Here is a 19270-nt window from a genome sequence, read left to right as displayed (position 1 = left end):
TATCAATTTCAAGAACTCCCTTCTTCTGAGGCGTCCCATTACTTTCAGGATTCCTCTCAGAAGTGTACATAAACTGGTTATTAGCAACCATGTCAATGAGTTCTTGAGCTTCTGCAGGCGTTTTCTTTAGGTGAATGGATCCACCTGCAGAAGTATCCAATGACATCTTAGCTAATTCAGACAGACCATCATAGAATATATCCAGGATGGTCCATTCTAAAAGCATGTCAGAAGGACACTTTTTGGTCAGTTCCTTGTATCTCTCCCAAGCTTCATAGAGGGATTCACCTTCTTTCTGTCTGAAGGTTTGAACATCCACTCTAAGCTTACTAAGCTTTTGAGGAGGAAAGAACTTGGCTAAGAAAGCCTTGACCAGCTTATCCCAAGAGTTCAGGCTATCCTTAGGTTGAGAGTCCAACCATATTCTAGCTCTGTCTCTTACAGCAAAAGGGAAAAGCATGAGCCTGTAGACTTCAGGATCTACTCCATTAGTCTTAACAGTATCACATATCTTCAAGAATTCAGTTAAGAACTGAAAAGGATCTTCAGATGGAAGTCCATGAAACTTGCAGTTTTGTTGCATCAGAGAAACTAGTTGAGGTTTAAGCTCAAAATTGTTTGCTCCAATGGTGGGGATGGAGATACTTCTTCCATGTAAATTAGAATTAGGTGCAGTAAAGTCACCAAGCATCCTCCTTGCATTATTATTATTTTCAGCTGCCATCTCCTCTTCCTGTTCAAAAATTTCTGAAAGGTGCTTGCTGGATTATTTTAATTTAGCTTCTTTTAGTTTCCTCTTCAGAGTCCTTTCAGGTTCTGGATCTGCTTCAACAAGAATGTTCTTGTCCTTGCTCCTGCTCATATGAAAAAGAAGGGAACAGAAAAATAATAATAGGGATCCTTTTTACCAGAGTATAGAGGTTCCCCTATGTGAGTAGAAGAAGAAAAGAATGTAAAGAAGGGAAGAAGAGAAAATTCGAACACAGATGGAAGAGGGGGTTCGAATTTGGGTGAGATGAAGTGTTAGTAGGTGAATAAATAAATAGAAGGAGATGAGAGAGAAAGAGGATTTTCGAAAATAAAATTTTGAAAAGGGGTTAGTGATTTTCGAAAATTAGGAATGAAATCAAGTTTAAAATTAAAAATTGAAACAATTAGTTAATTAAAAAGAAATTTTTTGAAAAAGAGGGAGACATTTTTGAAAATTAGAGAGAGGGAGTTAGTTAGGTAGTTTTGAAAAAGATAAGAAACAAACAAAAAGTCAATTAGTTAGTTGAAACAAATTTGAAAATCAATTTTGAAAAGATAAGAAGATAAGAAGTTAGAAAAGATATTTTAAAATCAAATTTTTGAAAAAGATAAGATTTAAAAAAAAAAGATATGATAGAAATATATGATTAGAATTAGTTTTGAAAAAGATTTGTTTTTTTAAAATCATAATTAATGACTTGACTCACAAGAAATCACAAGATATGATTTTAGAACTTAAAGTTTGAATCTTTCTTGACAAGCAAGTAACAAACTTGAAATTTTTGAATCAAAACATTAATTAATGAGAATATTTTCGAAAATTATGAGATAAAATTAGGAAAAAGATTTTTGAAAAATATTTTTAAAATTTTTGAAAATAAATAAGAAAAATGAAAAAGATTTGATTTTTGAAAAAGATTTTGAAAAAGATAAGATTTTTAAATTGAAAAATTGATTTGACTCATAAAAACAACTAGATTTTAAAATTTTTTTGAAAAAGTCAATCTAAATTTTCGAAATTTATGAGTGAAAAAGGGGAAGATATTTTTTTGATTTTTGAATTTTCAATGATGAAAGAGAAAAACATGAAAAAGACTCAATGCATGAAAGTTATGGATCAAAACAATGAATGCATGCAAGAATGCTATGAATGTCAAGATGAACACCAAGAACACTTTGAAGATCATGATGAACATCAAGAACATATTTTTGAAAAGTTTTCAATGCAAAGAAAACATGCAAGACACCAAACTTAGAAATCTTTCATGTTCAGAACCTATGAATGCAAAAATGCACATGAAAAACAAGAAAAGACACAAAACAAGAAAACATCAAGATCAAACAAGAAGACTGGCCAGGAACAACTTGAAGATCATGAAGAACACTATGAATGCATGAATGCATGAGTTTTCGAAAAATGCAGAGAATTTTTAGAAAAAATGCAATTGACACCAAACTTGAAATTGACTCAAGACTCAAACAAGAAACACAAAATGTTTTTTATTTTTATGATTTTATGATTTTTTTGTATTTTTCGGACATTATTTGTGAAAAAGAAAAATAAGGATTCCAAAATTTTTAATATGAATTCCAGGAATCTTGCACTCTTAGTCTAAAGCTCCAATCTGAGGGTTAGACATGGCTTAATAGCTAGTCAAGCTTTAGCATGTAAATCTTTTGGATCAGGAACAGCAGCAAGTGGATTAGCAACAACTAGCTTGCTCTTGATAATGTTGGGTTGGAAGCCCCAGTCCAAATGAATTTAGACATGGCTTTATAGCCAGTCAGGCTTCAACATGCTTCATGAAACACTAGAATTCATTCTTAAAAAAATTTAGAATAATTTTCGAAAACAGATGAGAAATTTTTGAAAGATTTTTGAAAAATTTTTTTTGAAAAATTTTTGAAAATAAAACAAAAAGAAAATTACCTAATCTGAGCAACACGATGAACCGTCAGTTGTCCAAACTCGAACAATCCCCGGCAACGGCGCCAAAAACTTGGTGCACGAAATTGTGATCTCAGGCAACGGCGCCAAAAACTCTGTACGCACGTCTTAATAAATCGTTTTTCATTCACAACTTCGATACAACTAACCAGCAAGTGCACTGGGTCGTCCAAGTAATAAAACCTTACGTGAGTAAGGGTCGATCCCACGGAGATTGTTGGTATGAAGCAAGCTATGGTCACCTTATAAATCTCAGTCAGGCGAATATCAAATAGTTATGGAGTTTTCGAAAATAAATAATAAATAAACAGAAAATAAAGATAGAAATATTTATGTAATTCATTGGTGGGAATTTCAGATAAGCGTATAGAGATGTGTTCGTTCCTCTGAACCTCTGCTTTCCTGCTGTCTTCATCCAATCAATCCTACTCCTTTCTATGGCTGGCTTTATGTAAGGACATCACCGTTGTCAATGGCTACTTTTCATCCTCTTTGTGAAAATGGTCCGATGTGCTGTCACTACATGGCTAATTATCTGCAAGCATCACCGTTGTCAATGGCTGCATCCCATCCTCTTGTGAAAATGGTCCAAATGCTCTGTCACAGCACGGCTAATCATCTGAGGTTCTCAATCATACTGGAATAGGATTCACCCTCCTTTTGCGTCTGTCACTACGCCCAGCACTCGCGAGTTTGAAGTTCGTCACAGTCATTCAATCCCAGAGTCCTACTCAGAATACCACAGACAAGGTTTAGACTTTCCGGACTCTCATGAATGCCGCAATTAATCTAGCTTATACCACGAAGATTCTGATTAAGAGATCCAAGAGATACTCATTCAATCTAAGGTGGAACGGAAGTGGTTGCCAGGCACGCGTTCGTGGGGGAATGATGATGATTGTCACGTTCATCACATTCATATTGAAGTGCAAATGAATATCTTAGAAGCGGAATAAGTTGAATTGAATAGAAAAACAGTAGTACTTTGCATTAATCTTTGAGGAACAGCAGAGCTCCACACCTTAATCTATGGAGTGCAGAAACTCTACCGTTTGAAAATACATAAGTGATGAAGGTCCAGGCATGGCTGAATGGCCAGCCCCCAAATGTGATCAATAGATCAAAAGATAATCCAAAGATGTTAAAAGATCTCTAATACAATAGTAAAAAGTCCTATTTATACTAAACTAGCTACTAGGGTTTACAGAAGTAAGTAATTGATGCATAAATCCACTTCCGGGGCCCACTTGGTGTGTGTTTGGGCTGAGCTTTAGCTTTCCACATGTAGAGGCTTCTTTTGGAGTTGAACGCCAAGTTGTAACATGTTTTTGGCGTTCAACTCTGGTTCGTGACGTGTTTCTGGCGTTTAACTCCAGACTGCAGCGTAGAACTGGCATTCAACGCCCTTTTGCGTCATCTAAACTCGGCCAAAGTATGGACTATTATATATTGCTGAAAAGACCTGGATGTCTACTTTCCAACGCAATTAGAAGCGCGCCATTTTGAGTTCTGTAGCTCCAGAAAATCCACTTTGAGTTCAGGGAGGTCAGAATCCAACAGCATCAGCAGTCCTTCTTCAACCTCTGAATCTGATTTTTGCTCAAGTCCCTCAATTTCAGCCAGAAAATACCTGAAATCACAGAAAAACACTCAAACTCATAGAAAAGTCCAGAAATGTAAATTTAACATAAAAACTAATAAAAACATCCCTAAAAGTAACTAGATCCTGCTAAAAACATACTAAAAACAATGCCAAAAAGCGTATAAATTATCCGCTCACCAGGAAGTAAGTTTTCAATCATAGAACAAAACTAGGAAGGAATTATAAAATCATGCAAATAATATGAATAAGTGTGCGTTCAGTGGATAAAATCCACTCAATTAAGTACAAAATGTACCACGAAATAGTGGTGCATCAGGCATTCATAACGCCAGGAGGTACTTATTGCTACAAAGTAATGCCTTTTGGGCTGAGGAACGTAGGGGCCACCTACCAAAGATTAATGAGCAAAGTCTTCCATGACCTCATCGGCAAGTCGGTAGAAGTATACGTTGACGACATCTTGGTGAAAACAGCGGAACCGAACAGGCTAATAGACGACCTCCAGGATGTCTTCAAAATGCTAAGAAAATTCAAAATGAGGCTTAACCCACTCAAATGTGCATTCGCCATGGCAGCAGGGAAATTTCTAGGGTTCATGATAACACAAAGAGGGGTAGAGGCCAACCCAGACAAATGCGAAGCTGTCCTCAAAATGACAAGCCCTGCGTGTGATAAACCACTATTTAATGGTTTATCTTGTGCTCAATTGAGTGGTCTTTATCAATTCTTTACTCACTTATTCATACTAATTGCATGGTTTTACATTTTCCTTCCTACTCTTGTGCTATGATTGAAAACATGTTTCCTGGGCCTTTAAATTGCTAATTTTAATCATCTCTTATTACCATTCAATGCCTTGATATGTGTGTTAAGTGATTTCAGGGATTACAAGGCAGGAATGACTTAGAGGATGGAAAGGAAGCATGCAAAAGTGGAAGGAATACAAGAAACTGAAGGAACTGCAAAGCTATCCAGCCTGACCTCTTCGTACTTAACTGACCATAACTTGAGCTACAGAGGTCCAAATGAGGCGGTCCAATCTTTAGAGAAAAGTGTCAGTTGGAGAAACCCGTCCACTTGCACATCTCAGCATGCAACGAGGACAGTGCAATCTTTAAGTGTGGGGAGGTCAATACCGACTTCCATGGGTTAGTTATTTTCGCCTCAAAACCAATGTTTTATTTTCTTTGTTAATTCATTGTTACATTTGCATGTTTGATTTTATGTTTGCTTGATTTTGTGCATATTTTACCACTACTTGGTTGAAGTAATATTTTCTTTTTCAAGAAACTTTCTATAGCATTTCACTAATTTGAATCAAAATTTTTATTGAACTTGTTTGAAGAAATATTATATTGGAACATGGTTTAGAGCTCGAACACACAAAACTAGTGAGATTTTGAGCCTAATTGGTTGGTTGCATCTTATCAACCAATATTTTATTTTTGGTGTGTGTTGTTCTCTCTAAAATTGTGATCTTTGTCTTGCTTAATTCTATATTTACATGGTTTAATGTATGCATGCACTTATATGATTGAGGCCTTTGTTTTACTGAGCTTACACACCCATATGGCCTTACCTTTCATTATCCCTTACAAACCAATTTTGAGCCTATTTTACCCCTTTATTCTTTACTTTAGCTCATCACTAACTCTAAGCGAAAAACAATAATGTCCTTAATTCGAATCCGTAGTTAGCTTAGACTAGTGAGAGTGTTCATGAATTAAGTGTGGGAAAATTGGGTTTGGAAACATTTGGTTTGAGAATTGAATATGTCAGAATTTTGAAAATGTGAAAGAATGTTGAGAATATGTTCATGCATTCAATACCTTAATCATATGCCTTGAGAAAAGCAAAAGAAAGAAAAATATTATGAAAAAAAAGTGAAAAAGAAAAGAAAAAAAAAAGAGAAAAAGAAAATAAAAAAAAAGAGCAAACAATAAAAAGGGACAAAATGCCCCAAAGTAAATGGTAATAGCAATGCATATGTACTGTACTCAAAGTTGGGATGCATGAATATGTGGAAAACACAGTTAATGGGCAGTTAGATTTTGCATTGTAATTACATGGATTGTCTTAAGTTAGGTGGGAAGTTTAGGTTAATTAAGGATTCAGATTTTAGTCCACTTGACCAAATACAATCCTACCTTGACCCTAACCCCATTACAACCCTTAAAAGACCTCTTGATATGTTTATCTGTGCATTAAATTCTTTGTTGATTGGAAGAAGAAGAGCAAGTCTTAGAAAGCAAGATTAGTAGAGAATTGAGAGAATCGAACCTTAAATACCTGAGCGATTAGAGTGTATACACTTCCAGTGAGGGTTTGATGCTCGATTCCTTGTTCCCGGCTTTCATGAGCTTTCTCCTTACAAGTTTACTTGTTCCTTATTTTATGATTTGAATTAGTGAGATCCAGTTCATATGTCTTCTTGAAGAGCTTATTTACTTTTAACCAAGTAGGTAGAAACATCTTAGCATGTAGTTGCATTCATATAGATAGGTTGCATTTCATACATTCTACTATTCCTCTTCACTCCTTTATAGCTTCTCTTGAGCTTAGCATGAGGACATGCTAATGTTTAAGTGTGGGGAGATTGATAAACCACTATTTTATGGTTTATCTTGTGCGCAATTGAGTGGTCTTTATCAATTCTTTACTCACTTATTCATACTAATTGCATGGTTTTACATTTTCCTTCCTACTCTTGTGCTATGATTGAAAACATGTTTCCTGGACCTTTAAATTAATAATTTTAATCCTCTCTTATTACCATTCGATGCCTTGATATGTGTGTTAAGTGATTTCAGAGATTACAGGGCAGAAATGGCGTAGAGGATGGAAAGGAAGCATGCAAAAGTGGAAGGAATACAAGAAACTGAAGGAACTGCAAAGCTGTCCAGCCTGACCTCTTCACACTTAACTGACCATAACTTGAGCTACAGATGTCCAAATGAGGCAATTTTAGTTTTGTTGGAAAGCTAACATCCGGGGCTTCAAAATGATATATAATTTGTTATATTTGTCGTGAAGAAAAGTGACGCACACACGTGGTTCTGCAGAAATTCCAGCGACCTATACGTAATTGAATTCGCCCCCAGCGATTTCTGGGCTGTTTCTGACCCAGTTTTCGGCCCAGAAAACACAGATTAGAGGCTATAAAGTAGGAGAACCCATTCATTCATGAACACACTATTCATTCTCATAATTTTAGGTTTTAGATGTAGTTTCTAGAGAGAGAGGCTCTCTCCTCTCTCTTAGGTTTTAGGATTAGGATTTCTCTTAATTTTAGGATTGCTTCTTCTTCATTCCAGGTTCAATGTTTCTTTAATTTATATTCTCTTCTACTTCTATTTATGCTATGACTTTAGTTTATTTACTTTCCCAATTGGATTTGTGAACTTTTCCATGTTAGAATTGATTTCTTTACTTAATATAGTTTGAGGTATTTCAGATTTATGATTGCTTTCTTGTATTTATGATATAAATAATTTGGATTTTTCTCCTTTTGGCTTTGGTTGAGTAAGTGGTGATACTTGAGTTGTCAAACTCAGCTGTTGATTGAAAATTGGAATTTGCTGATTGATTTGGATCCCTCTAAAGCTAGTCTTTCCATAGGAGTTGACTAGGACTTGAGGAATCAAGTTGATTAGTCCACTTGACTTTCCTTTATTTAGTAAGGATTAACTAAGTGGGAGCAATAAACAATTCTCATCACACCTGATAAGGATAACTAGGATGGGATTTCCAGTTCTCATACCTTGCCAAGAGATTTTCTAATTATTAATTTATTTTTCTCGTCATTTAAATTACTTGTTCCTTATTTCAAAAACCCAAAACAAAGATACTTTTTCCATAACCAATAATAAATCATACTTCCCTGCAATTCCTTGAGAGACGACCCGAGGTTTAAATACTTTGGTTATAAATTTTATTGGGTTTGCTTTAGTGACAACCAAACTTTTGTACGAAAGGATTCTTTGCTGGTTTAGAAACTATACTTACAACGTGATTATTTTTATGAAATTCTAAACTAGCAGGAATCCGTTCATCAAAATAGCGCCATTGCCGGGAAATTACAAACGTGTGCCTTATTATTGGTTATTGTAAATATTTGCTTTTTGCTTATTTATTTATTTTTTGTTTTTGTTTTTAATTTTTATTAGCTACTATGAATTCTCACCCCTGTCGCTTTGAGTTTGGTTCCAATGTTGTTGTAAGGAATGGAAGCTATAATGAGAACAGACATCAAGGTTGGAAGAATCAAAGATGAAAGAAGTCACAATGATTTGATCAACCCTTTTGGCAACAACCCTTTCCAATGCGCTATAACCAACAACCATTCTGTGATGCATACCAAGACAATAGTTATGGTGGACCTTTTCGTGACAACCAACCTCCACCAAATTACTATAGTCAAGAGCCATTCTAGGGAGCATACCAAGATGATGAATATGGTGGACCCCCTTGTAGTTACCAACAAGCCCCACCATACGCTTATGAACCACCTCCCCAACATACCGTTGAGCCACCATACTCACAAGCCCCTTTCCACCATTCACCTCCATATGACCCTAATCCCTATCCACCACACCAACCACCATATGAACCACACCCAGAACCACCACCTCAATATTCACCATCTCCATATCCTTATCAAGAAGAACCACCTCCGTATTATGAGCCCTCTCTCCCAATAAATGAACCCTCCTATCCACCCCAACCTCTATTGGATAACAATACACTCATCTCTAACATCATTGGTCTCACCTCTACACTCCAAAATCTTATATCTCGCATGAACCAACCCTCTACCTCCAATATTCAACCCTCAACCTCTAGTGCACTTCCTTTTCAACCACATAATGATCTTTCCATCCCATCACCACCCTCCATGGAAGAGCACCCACGTCCATCAATCCAAGAGCAAGATGATCCCAATTATGCTATTGATATGGAACAAGAAAGAAGGAATCATCTTCGTGAATCCATACTTCATAAGAAGCTAGAGGAGGCCCTAAGGGTAGCAGTAGTAGAGACCCTTGAAGGCGAAGGAGTGGTTGAAAAATTAGTGAAGGAAGACATCAAGGAGGAGTCTGCTTTTGTCTTAGAGCAAGTGGAGAAAGCCAAAATTATCACAGAAGAGGAAGTGGTTGAAGACTTAGGAGATGCGGAACCTCCATGGGAAAGTCCAGTCATAGAGCCTCCTTCCAAGGTGTTTGACGTTGATGTTGAGGAGGGTGTACAACCTCTAAGGCATATCATGGTTGAAGACTTTGAAGAGATTAATCAAGAGATGGAGATTAAAGAAGAAGAAGCACAACCCTCCATGCCTTTGGTAAGCTATGAAGAAGAGTTTGAATTGGAAGAAAGCTACCAAGAGGAAGAGGTTGAAACTGAAGAAGCTCGCAAAGAGGTGGAAGTTGCCAAGGGAGAGCACAAGGGAATGAAGCTTGAAATCACCTTGCCAAAGCTGTTGGAGACCTCTCCCCCAAAGCCATCACCATCCATTCCTTCATTCAAGTGGGTAAATCTTTCATCTCTAAGCTTAATTATCCCACTTGAATATGCTTTGCTTGAGACGGATGGGCAACTCAGAGCTCTTTGTGGCTTTAAGAGTAAGAGAGAGATGGTTAGTGGTAGGAAATGTCATGCAAGGTTCAATATAGTTGCATGCTCCAAACTGAAGTACAAAGGTTGGTACAATTCTCAATTGAATGGGTCTAGGAAGCTGTTTGGATGTCTCAGTGAGAATTTAAATTGCGTGCCACCCAGTTGGAACAATGATGATCACGACAAGGACGGGTGCAAAAGCAAGGTTTGGGACCCCGGAATTCATTCTAGCAATCAACACTCTTGGGGCCTTGTCACTTGCTTTAACGTGCTTGAAGGCTTTATGCAACTAGTGTGGGATCCCGGAGGCCATTGGAATTGCAAACGTTGGTGGAGATTCCTGGATGAGTTCAAGCACAAACCACCATGACAAGGAGCTCACTAAATGTCCAACTTAAGGACTTAAACCAAAAGTGCTAGGTGGGAGACAACCCACCATGGTATGATCGTTCTTTTTCAGTCTTAGTTTTATTTTGTTTTGTTTTATTCTTATTTTTATTTTATTCTATTTTTCTTAGTGTTTTCAGTCATAATGTCTGCATCAGCATCTGTATTTTTGCATTCTGCATTCTACACACACACACACATATATATATAAAACTGGGGATCGACGCGCAAGCGTCAACGACGCGCACGCGTCGTATGTGTCTACGCAACTACACAGAGAGTTGCGCAAGAGACGCGCGGGAGGGGTGCGTGAAGCACAAGCCACCCCACGCATACGCGTACCTCACGCATATGCGTCCCCTACAGAAAGTTCAACCCACGCATAAGCGTCGGCGACGCGTACGCGTGGGGATGAAAATCGGCGTAAAAAGCACCTGAACAGAGAGTTGTGCTGCCCTTGCGATGGAACTGTGCTAAAGGCACAAAATCACCCATGCGTACGCGTCCCTGACGCGTGCGCGTCATTTCACTTTCAGACCACCCACGCGTACGCGTGGGCGACGCTTACGCGTCGAACGACCCACTCAGTTTTCACGCGTACGCGTGATGCGCGCGTACGCGTCGCACCCCGTTTCTAAATCCCTACTTCTCTCTTTTCTACTTCTTTCTTCATTCTTTCTTACTTTCTTCTTCTTCATCTCTTTAACTTCTCATCCTTCTTCACTTTCATTCTATTTTACTTAATTTATTTGCATACTTTCATTCATTGCATTTTAATTTTGTGCATATTTTTATTTTTTTCTAAATTTATTATTTTTCCATTGGTGTTAAATGTCCTTATTCAACTGTTGCATCTTTTCTCGCATTACTCTGGTGCTTCATGACTTGTTCTGTTCTGATTGGGTGATTTTATTTCAGTCAATGCTAATCTTTTATGATACTTGTATTCCTTTTGCATTGACATGAGTTTATATTGTCTTTCATGACCCACTACCTCTTCCCCTTTGTTGCAATGTCTGCACTATTGATATGCCATGTGCTTATACTATTTTCTCACTTGCATGTTGTAGCTACCATGTAACTGAGACTCTCATTATTTGGCATTAACCCAACCATATTTTATTTGTTTCCTATCTTTGTTTTTGGGTTACTTTTCTTCTTTTTTCCTCTTCTTTCAGGATGGCCACCAAGAAGGGAGAGGAAAAGCTTCTTAAAGGGGCAACAAACAAGTCCATCAGCACAATCTTTAGAGAAAAGCGTCAGCTGGAGAAACCTGTCCACTTGCACATCTCAGCATGCAACGAGGACAGTGCAATCTTTAAGTGTGGGGAGGTCAATACCGACTTCCATGGGTTAGTTATTTTCTTCTCAAAACCAATGTTTTATTTTCTTTGTTAATTCATTGTTACATTTGCATGTTTGATTGCATGTTTGCTTGATTTTGTGCATATTTTACCACTACTTGGTTGAAGTAATATTTTCTTTTTCAAGAAACTTTCTATAGCATTTCACTAATTTGAATAAAAAAATTTATTGAACTTGTTTGAAGAAATATTATATTGGAACATGGTTTAGAGTTCGAACATACAAAACCAGTGACATTTTGAGCCTAATTGGTTGGTTGCATCTTATCAACCAATATTTTATTTTTGGTGTGTGCTGTTCTCTCTAAAATTGTGATCTTTGTCTTGCTTAATTCTATATTTCCATGGTTTGATGTATGAATTCACTTATATGATTGAGGCCTTTGTTTCACTGAGCTTACACACCCATATGGCCTTACCTTTTATTATCCCTTACAAACCAATTTTGAGCCTATTTTACCCCTTTATTCTTTACTTTAGCTCATCACTAACTGTAAGCGGAAAACAATAATGTCCTTAATTTGAATCCTTAGTTAGCTTAGGCTAGTAAGAGTGTTCATGATTTAAGTGTGGAGAAATTGGGTTTGAAAATATTTGGTTTGAGAATTGAATATGTCAGAATTTTCTGAAAATGTGAAAGAATGTTGAGAATATGTTCATGCATTCAATACCTTAATCATATGACTTGATAAAAGCAAAAGAAAGAAAAAATTATGAAAAAAAAGAGAAAAAAAAAAGAAAAAAAAGAGAAAAAGAAAAGAAAAAAAAAAAGAGCAAACAATAAAAAGGGACAAAATGCCCCAAAGTAAATGGTGATAGCAATGCATATGTACTGTACTCAAAGTTGGGATGCATGAATATGTGAAAAACACAGTTAATGGGCAGTTAGATTTGGCATTGTAATTACATGGATTGTCTTAAGTTAGGTGGAAAGTTTAGGTTAATTAAGGATTCAAATTTTAGTCCACTTAACCAAATACAATCCTACCTTGACCCTAACCCCATTACACCCTTAAAAGACCTCTTGATATGTGTATCTGTGCATTAAATTCTTTGTTGATTGGTAGAAGAAGAGCAAGTCTTAGAAAGCAAGATTAGTAGAGAATTGAGAGAATCGAACCTTAAACACCTGAGCAATTAGAGTGTATACACTTCCAGTGAGGGTTCGATGCTCGATTCCTTGTTCCCGACTTTCATGAGCTTTCTTCTTACAAGTTTATTTGTACCTTATTTTATGATTTGAATTAGTGAGATCCAGTTCATATTTCTTCTTGAAGAGCTTATTTACTTTTAACCAATTAGGTAGAAACATCTTAGTATGTAGTTGCATTCATATAGATAGGTTGCATTTCATACATTCTACCATTCCTCTTCACTCCTTTATAGCTTCTCTTGAGCTTAGCATGAGGACATGCTAATGTTTAAGTGTGGAGAGATTGATAAACCACTATTTTATGGTTTATCTTGTGCTCAATTGAGTAGTCTTTATCAATTCTTTACTCACTTATTCATACTAATTGCATGGTTTTACATTTTCCTTCCTACTCTTGTGCTATGATTGAAAATATATTTCCTGGACCTTTAAATTGCTAATTTTAATCCCCTCTTATTACCATTCGATGCCTTGATATGTGTGTTAAGTGATTTCATGGATTATAGGGCAGGAATGGCGTAGTGGATGGAAAGGAAGCATGCAAAAGTGGAAGGAATACAAGAAACTGAAGGAACTGCAAAGCTGTCCAGCCTGACCTCTTCGCACTTAACTGACCATAACTTGAGCTACAGAGGTCCAAATGAAGCGGTTTTAGTTATGTTGGAAAGCTAACATCCGGGACTTCAAAATGATATATAATATGTTATATTTTCCCTAAAGAAAAGTGACGCGCATGTATGGTTCTGCAGAAATTCCAGCGATCTGTACGTAATTGAATTCGCCCCTAGCGATTTCTGGGCTGTTTCTGACCCAGTTTTCGGCCCAGAAAACACATATTAGAGGCTATAAAGTGGGGGAACCCATTCATTCATGAATGCAACATTCATTCTCATAATTTTAGGTTTTAGATGTAGTTTCTAGAGAGAGAGAGAGAGGCTCCCTCCTCTCTCTTAGGTTTTAGGATTAGGATTTCTCTTAATTTTAGGATTGCTTCTTCTTCATTCCAGGTTCAATGTTCCTTTAATTTATGTTCTCTTCTACTTCTATTTATTCTATGACTTTAGTTTATTTACTTTCCCAATTGGATTTGTGAACTTTTCCATGTTAGAATTGATTTCTTTACTTAATATAGTTTGAGGTATTTCAGATTTATGATTGCTTTCTTGTATTTATGATATAAATAATTTGGATTTTCCCCTTTTGGCTTTGGTTGAGTAAGTGGTGACACTTGAATTGTCAAACTCAGTTGTTGATTGAAAATTAAAATTTGCTGATTGATTTGGATCCCTCTAAAGCTAATCTTTCCATAGGAGTTGACTAGGACTTGAGAAATCAAGTTTATTAGTCCACTTTACTTTCCTTTATTTAGTAAGGGTTAACTAAGTAGGAGCAATAAACAATTCTCATCACACCTGATTAAGATAACTAGGATGTGATTTCTAGTTCTTAAACCTTGCTACGAGATTTTCTAATTATTAATTTATTTTTCTCGTCATTTAAATTACTTGTTCCTTATTTCAAAAACCCAAAACAAAGATACATTTTTCATAACCAATAATAAATCATACTTCCCTGCAATTCCTTGAGAGATGCTTCGAGGTTTAAATACTTCGGTTATAAATTTTATTGGATTTGCTTTAGTGACAACCAAACTTTTGTACGAAAGGATTCTTTGCTGGTTTAGAAACTATACTTACAACGTGATTATTTTTATGAAATTCTAAACTATCAGAAATCCGTTCGTCAGCGTACATCAAAGATGTACAATGACTCACTGGGAAACTCATGGCTCTGTCCCGGTTCGTCGGCGCCTCGGCAGAAAGGGCCATCCCATTCTTCAACCTAATGAAGAAAGGGATCGCTTTCGGGTGGACCCCAGCGTGCGAAAAAGTGTTCAGCCACTTCAAAAAAATACTCTCGGAGCCTCCCGTACTCTGTAAGCCTAGAAAAGGGGAGCCCCTATTCTTATACTTAGCTGTAACTACACAAGCTATGGCGGTAGTCCTGGTCCGAGAAGAGGACAAGACTCAACGCCCAATATACTTCATCAGCAAAGTACTCCAAGGGGTGGAGATGAGGTACACCAAGTTGGAAAAGTTGGCCTACACCCTACTAATCTCATCCAGAAGGCTAAAGCAGTACTTCCAAAGGCACGTGATCATCCTGAGAACCGACCAAGCCATTCGACAAGTCCTTTAGAAACCCGACCTCGCGGGAAGAATGATGGCATAGGCAATAGAACTGTCCCAATATGATTTGCAATACGAACCCAGACAGACAATCAAAGCCCAAGCCATGGCAGATTTCCTGGTAGAGGTCACAGGGGAGGCCCCCGACACACCGAACACACGGTGGAAGCTCTACATTGACGGAGCATCCAACCAAACATTCGGAGGGGCCGGGATCATTCTCAAAAACTCGGCAGGAGTAGCCTACGAGCAATCCATCAAGTTTGACTTCCCGGTCTCCAACAACCAGGCAGAATACGCGGCCCTGATAGGAGGATTGATATTAGCCAAAGAAGTCGGAGCATCAAGGGTAGAAGTCAGCAGCGACTCCCAGATCGTCACCTCTCAGATAAACGGCAGCTACCAAGCTAGGGACGCGCTACTACAAAAATACCTGGAAAAGGTAAAGGAGCTATGCAAAAGCTTCGAGGAAGTCACAATTCAGCATGTCCCCAGAGAAAGAAACGCCCGAGCCGACCTCCTCTCTAAACTAGCAAGCACCAAACCTGGGACGGGAAACAGATCCTTAATCCAAGGGCTAGCAACCGAACCTGCGATCATCATGTGCGCAGCCCAGATGCCAAACCCCCCCCCTCATGGATAGACCATATCTTCCGATACTTGGAGCATGGAGAAACACCCCCAAATGAGAAGGAAGCACAAGCCACCAAGAGGGAAGCCCCCAAATACATAATCATACAAGGGCAGTTGTACAAGTGAGGGCTCCACCAACCACTACTCAAATGCCTACGCCCCGACCAGACGGACTACGTCCTAAGTGAAGTCCATGAGGGGTGTTGTGGTCACCACATCGGGGGAAGATCGCTGGCGAGAAAGATCATCCGAGCAGGATATTACTGGCCTACAATGATGTCGAATGCCCAGGAGTTTGTTAAAAAATGCAAAAAATGCCAAGAAAATGCCAACTTCCACAAAGCACCACCCGAAGAACTCAACCTGATGATGGCTCCCCGACTTTTCGCCCAATGGGGAGTCGACCTCTTAGGACCATTCCCACCTAGGCCTGGACAAGTGAAATAATTGATAGTAGCCATAGACTATTACACTAAATGGGTAGAAGCAGCACCACTGGCTACCATATCTTCAGCGAATTGCCAAAAGTTCATGTGGAGGCAAGTGGTCACCAGGTTTGGAATCCCAGAAACTGTCATATCGGATAACGGGACACAGTTCACCGACAAAAAGTTCAAAAGATTCCTAGCAGGATTAAAGATCAAGCAAAGATTCTCCTCAGTCGAACACCCCCAAACCAACGGCCAGGTGGAGGCAGCTAACAAAGTTATCTTAAAAGGGTTAAAAAGGTGACTTGAGGGAAATAAGGGCTCATGGGTAGACGAGCTAGCTTCGGTCTTCTTGTCTTACAGGACCACCCCCCAATCATCTACCGGCGAAACCCCCTTCCGACTCACATTCGGGGTCGACGCAGTCATCCTAGTTGAGGTCGGGGAACCGAGCCTAAGGTTACTCCTCGGAGGATGAAGTGAAGCAATCGAAAAAGATCTGGTCGACAAGACAAGGCAAATGGCGCACCTAGCAGAGACAGCGATAAAAAAAAGGATAGCCCTAAGGTACAATGGCAAAGTGCTAAAAAGAAGCCTGGAAGAAGACGACTTGGTCTTGTGACACAACGACATAGGGCTACCAATCCCAGGAGAAGGCAAGTTAGTCGCAAACTGGGAAGGCCCTTATAGGGTAAGCGAGGTCCTTGGCAAAGGAGGTTACAAGCTAGAGAAGTTGGATGGAAGCGAGGTACCGAGAACATGAAACATGGCAAACCTGAGGAGGTTCTACTCATAAGAAGAAGCGACCACACGACCTGACGACCTCAACCCCCCTTTTTTTTTTACATTCCTTTTACATTCCTCTTTTACTATCTTTTAATCACGCATTGCATCACTTCCTTGCTTCAAAGTTCTAACAATATGATAAGTTTGTCTTTTTGCAAGATTCACGTCGAAATAATAAAACGACGAAAAATAATGAACGGTCGACCTAATAGGAACCCGGGACTGATCACCCCGGGAATCAAAGGGACCAAAAGCAAAACGACTCAGCGACAAGCAACAAAAATGGTAAATACCATAAAAATGGTAAACCAAAAGGCCGCGACGGCCCGAGCAAACAAGCAATAACCATGAAAACGGCCTAATTAAGATAAAAGAGCCAAAGTGTTCGTTACAACTAAAGGGCGCCTTAAAACAGGCCCCAGAATAAGAGCAAGTTACAAAAGATAAAGCAAGGAATACAAAGGTTGGGAGAAATATCCATCTCAAGACTTGAAAATATCAACGATCTTCCCGCCTTCGACCGTCTTCAAAGCCCCAACTTGAGAAAGATCGAGGTCGGGAGCCAGCACGGGCACCTGGAGCTTAATCCCCTCCTCGGTCAGCTTCATGGCCTCCCGGGCCCCCTTTGCCAGCTCCTTGTTTTTCTTCTTCAAAGCGGCTATCTTCTGGCGAGCAGCCTCTGCCGAGTCCTCCGCCGATTTCATCTTTTCCTCAAATTCTTTGGCCTTCTTCTTAGCGGCAGCAGCCTCACCACGAGCAGTATTCAAATTTTTCATCAAGGCAAGGTCCCGATCCACCAACTTATTGATCTCCTTGGCATCCTCCTCAGCCTTCTTCTCCTGCTCAGACAATTTAGTCTTCAGAGACTCCTCCCAAGATCTCGAATCCGTCAGATCTTTTTGGGAGTCCCGAAGCTTCACTTCCATAGCGTGATAATTGCCCAAGACAGGCTCCACCTTCTTGGTAATAGCTGCAGCTCGAAGAAGACTGTGGTAGATCTACCTTGCCTTCCCGGAAAGGTCGTCATCATGGAAAAACTCTTCGGTGCCCGGGAGCAACTGGGATTCAATGAAGCCCCTAGCATCGAAATTCTTCTCCATAACCGAGAGCGCCTTCCTGAAATCCCGTTTCCTCTTTTTAGGGTTGCTAACGACTTTTAAGTCATCATCACCAAAACCCAGATCCTCCTCGTCGAAAGGAGCTTCCGTTTCCATACTCCGATTCCCCGAGGTGTTCTCAGAAGGAACCTCAACCTTCTCTAGCTGAACTTGGTCGGCCCCGTCAACCCAACCACTGCCCTCTCCGACATCCCCTGATCCTGACTCGCCGAAGTGGTCACGAAGGAGTCGTCACCACCCTCATCATCCCCTTGGATGAGGTTCATCAGGTCAGCCAAAGTCTTCTTCCCACCAGCCATGGAAACTACAAGCAAAAAGGCAAAGGCGTAAGTAATAGAAGAATAAAATACTAAAAATACAAAAATAAAGAACTTACTAACATACGACCGTCTGGCCTCCCGATTCCCCATAACTATGCGAGGATTAAGATTTTTCTCGCCGAAAATCGCCAACAACATATCGGCAATATTGCGATCTTCTGGACTCAACCAATTATAAGATATTTTTATCAAATAGTCGGATCCCGCCCCGAAGCTCCAGTAGGTCGAGATCCGCCTTTCCCCCTCGGCAGTAAGCCAGAAAGGTTGATGACCTTCAATTGGCCTAACCTTAAAGAAAGTAGACTTGAAGCCATGGAAGGAGTCCTCAAAAAGGCCAAAAATCCTACGGCCTTGTTGGGCCCTAAAGGACATATATCCCTTCTTCGCCTTCCCCTGGCGAGAAGGGTTCGTAAGCAGGAAGAGATAGAGAAAAACGTTCACCAAAGTCGGGAGCTCCAGATATTCGCAAACCATCTCGAAGCATCGGATGGCAGCCCAGCTGTTCGGATGAAGTTGTGACGGAGCAACATCACAATGGTTCAACAAACCCATGACAAAGGGAAAGAAGGGTAAACAAACCCCCAAGGTCGTGAACATGGGTTCATATACCCACAACCAGTTGACAACACAAGTTCTTCTGACATTCACGCTCCCGACCAGCAGGAATGTAAACTTGGTAGAACGCTTCCTCGGGACCACCTCCACATAAGATCCCTGCCTGGCGCAGATCCTGGAGGCCCTCCTTCGTGACCTTGGAAGGGGTATCCTTCACGTCAGAAGAAACCCAGGCGTAATGGTCAACAAAGTCGGCTAGCGGGCGCTGAGCCTGATCCGGAAGAATGAGGCACTCGGCCATACCTACAGCGGGGGTACCACTTAGTAAAGACGGGAGGTCGGAAACCCTCAAAACAGTAAAAGCAAAAACTACAACTCCCCAAATCACCCTCTAGATACCCCTGCACTAACCCAGAATGCAAG

General features: G+C 39.5%; 1 non-coding gene across 1 annotated transcript; it reads left to right on the top strand.

Moving 5' to 3' along the window:
• The first annotated feature begins 220 nt into the window (after positions 1–220).
• Positions 221–328, top strand: LOC148567216 (small nucleolar RNA R71). The gene has a single exon (XR_015882640.1). It is a non-coding gene; the product is annotated as a small nucleolar RNA R71 (small nucleolar RNA).
• Positions 329–19270: the final 18942 nt, after the last annotated feature.

Source organism: Arachis ipaensis, chromosome B4 (genome assembly GCF_059453495.1).
Source record: "Arachis ipaensis isolate K30076 ecotype BB chromosome B4, ASM5945349v1, whole genome shotgun sequence".
In the NCBI taxonomy this organism is placed as follows: Eukaryota; Viridiplantae; Streptophyta; class Magnoliopsida; order Fabales; family Fabaceae; genus Arachis; species Arachis ipaensis.
Note: the sequence above shows the minus strand (reverse complement) of the source record. Positions and strands in the feature narration are given on the sequence as shown.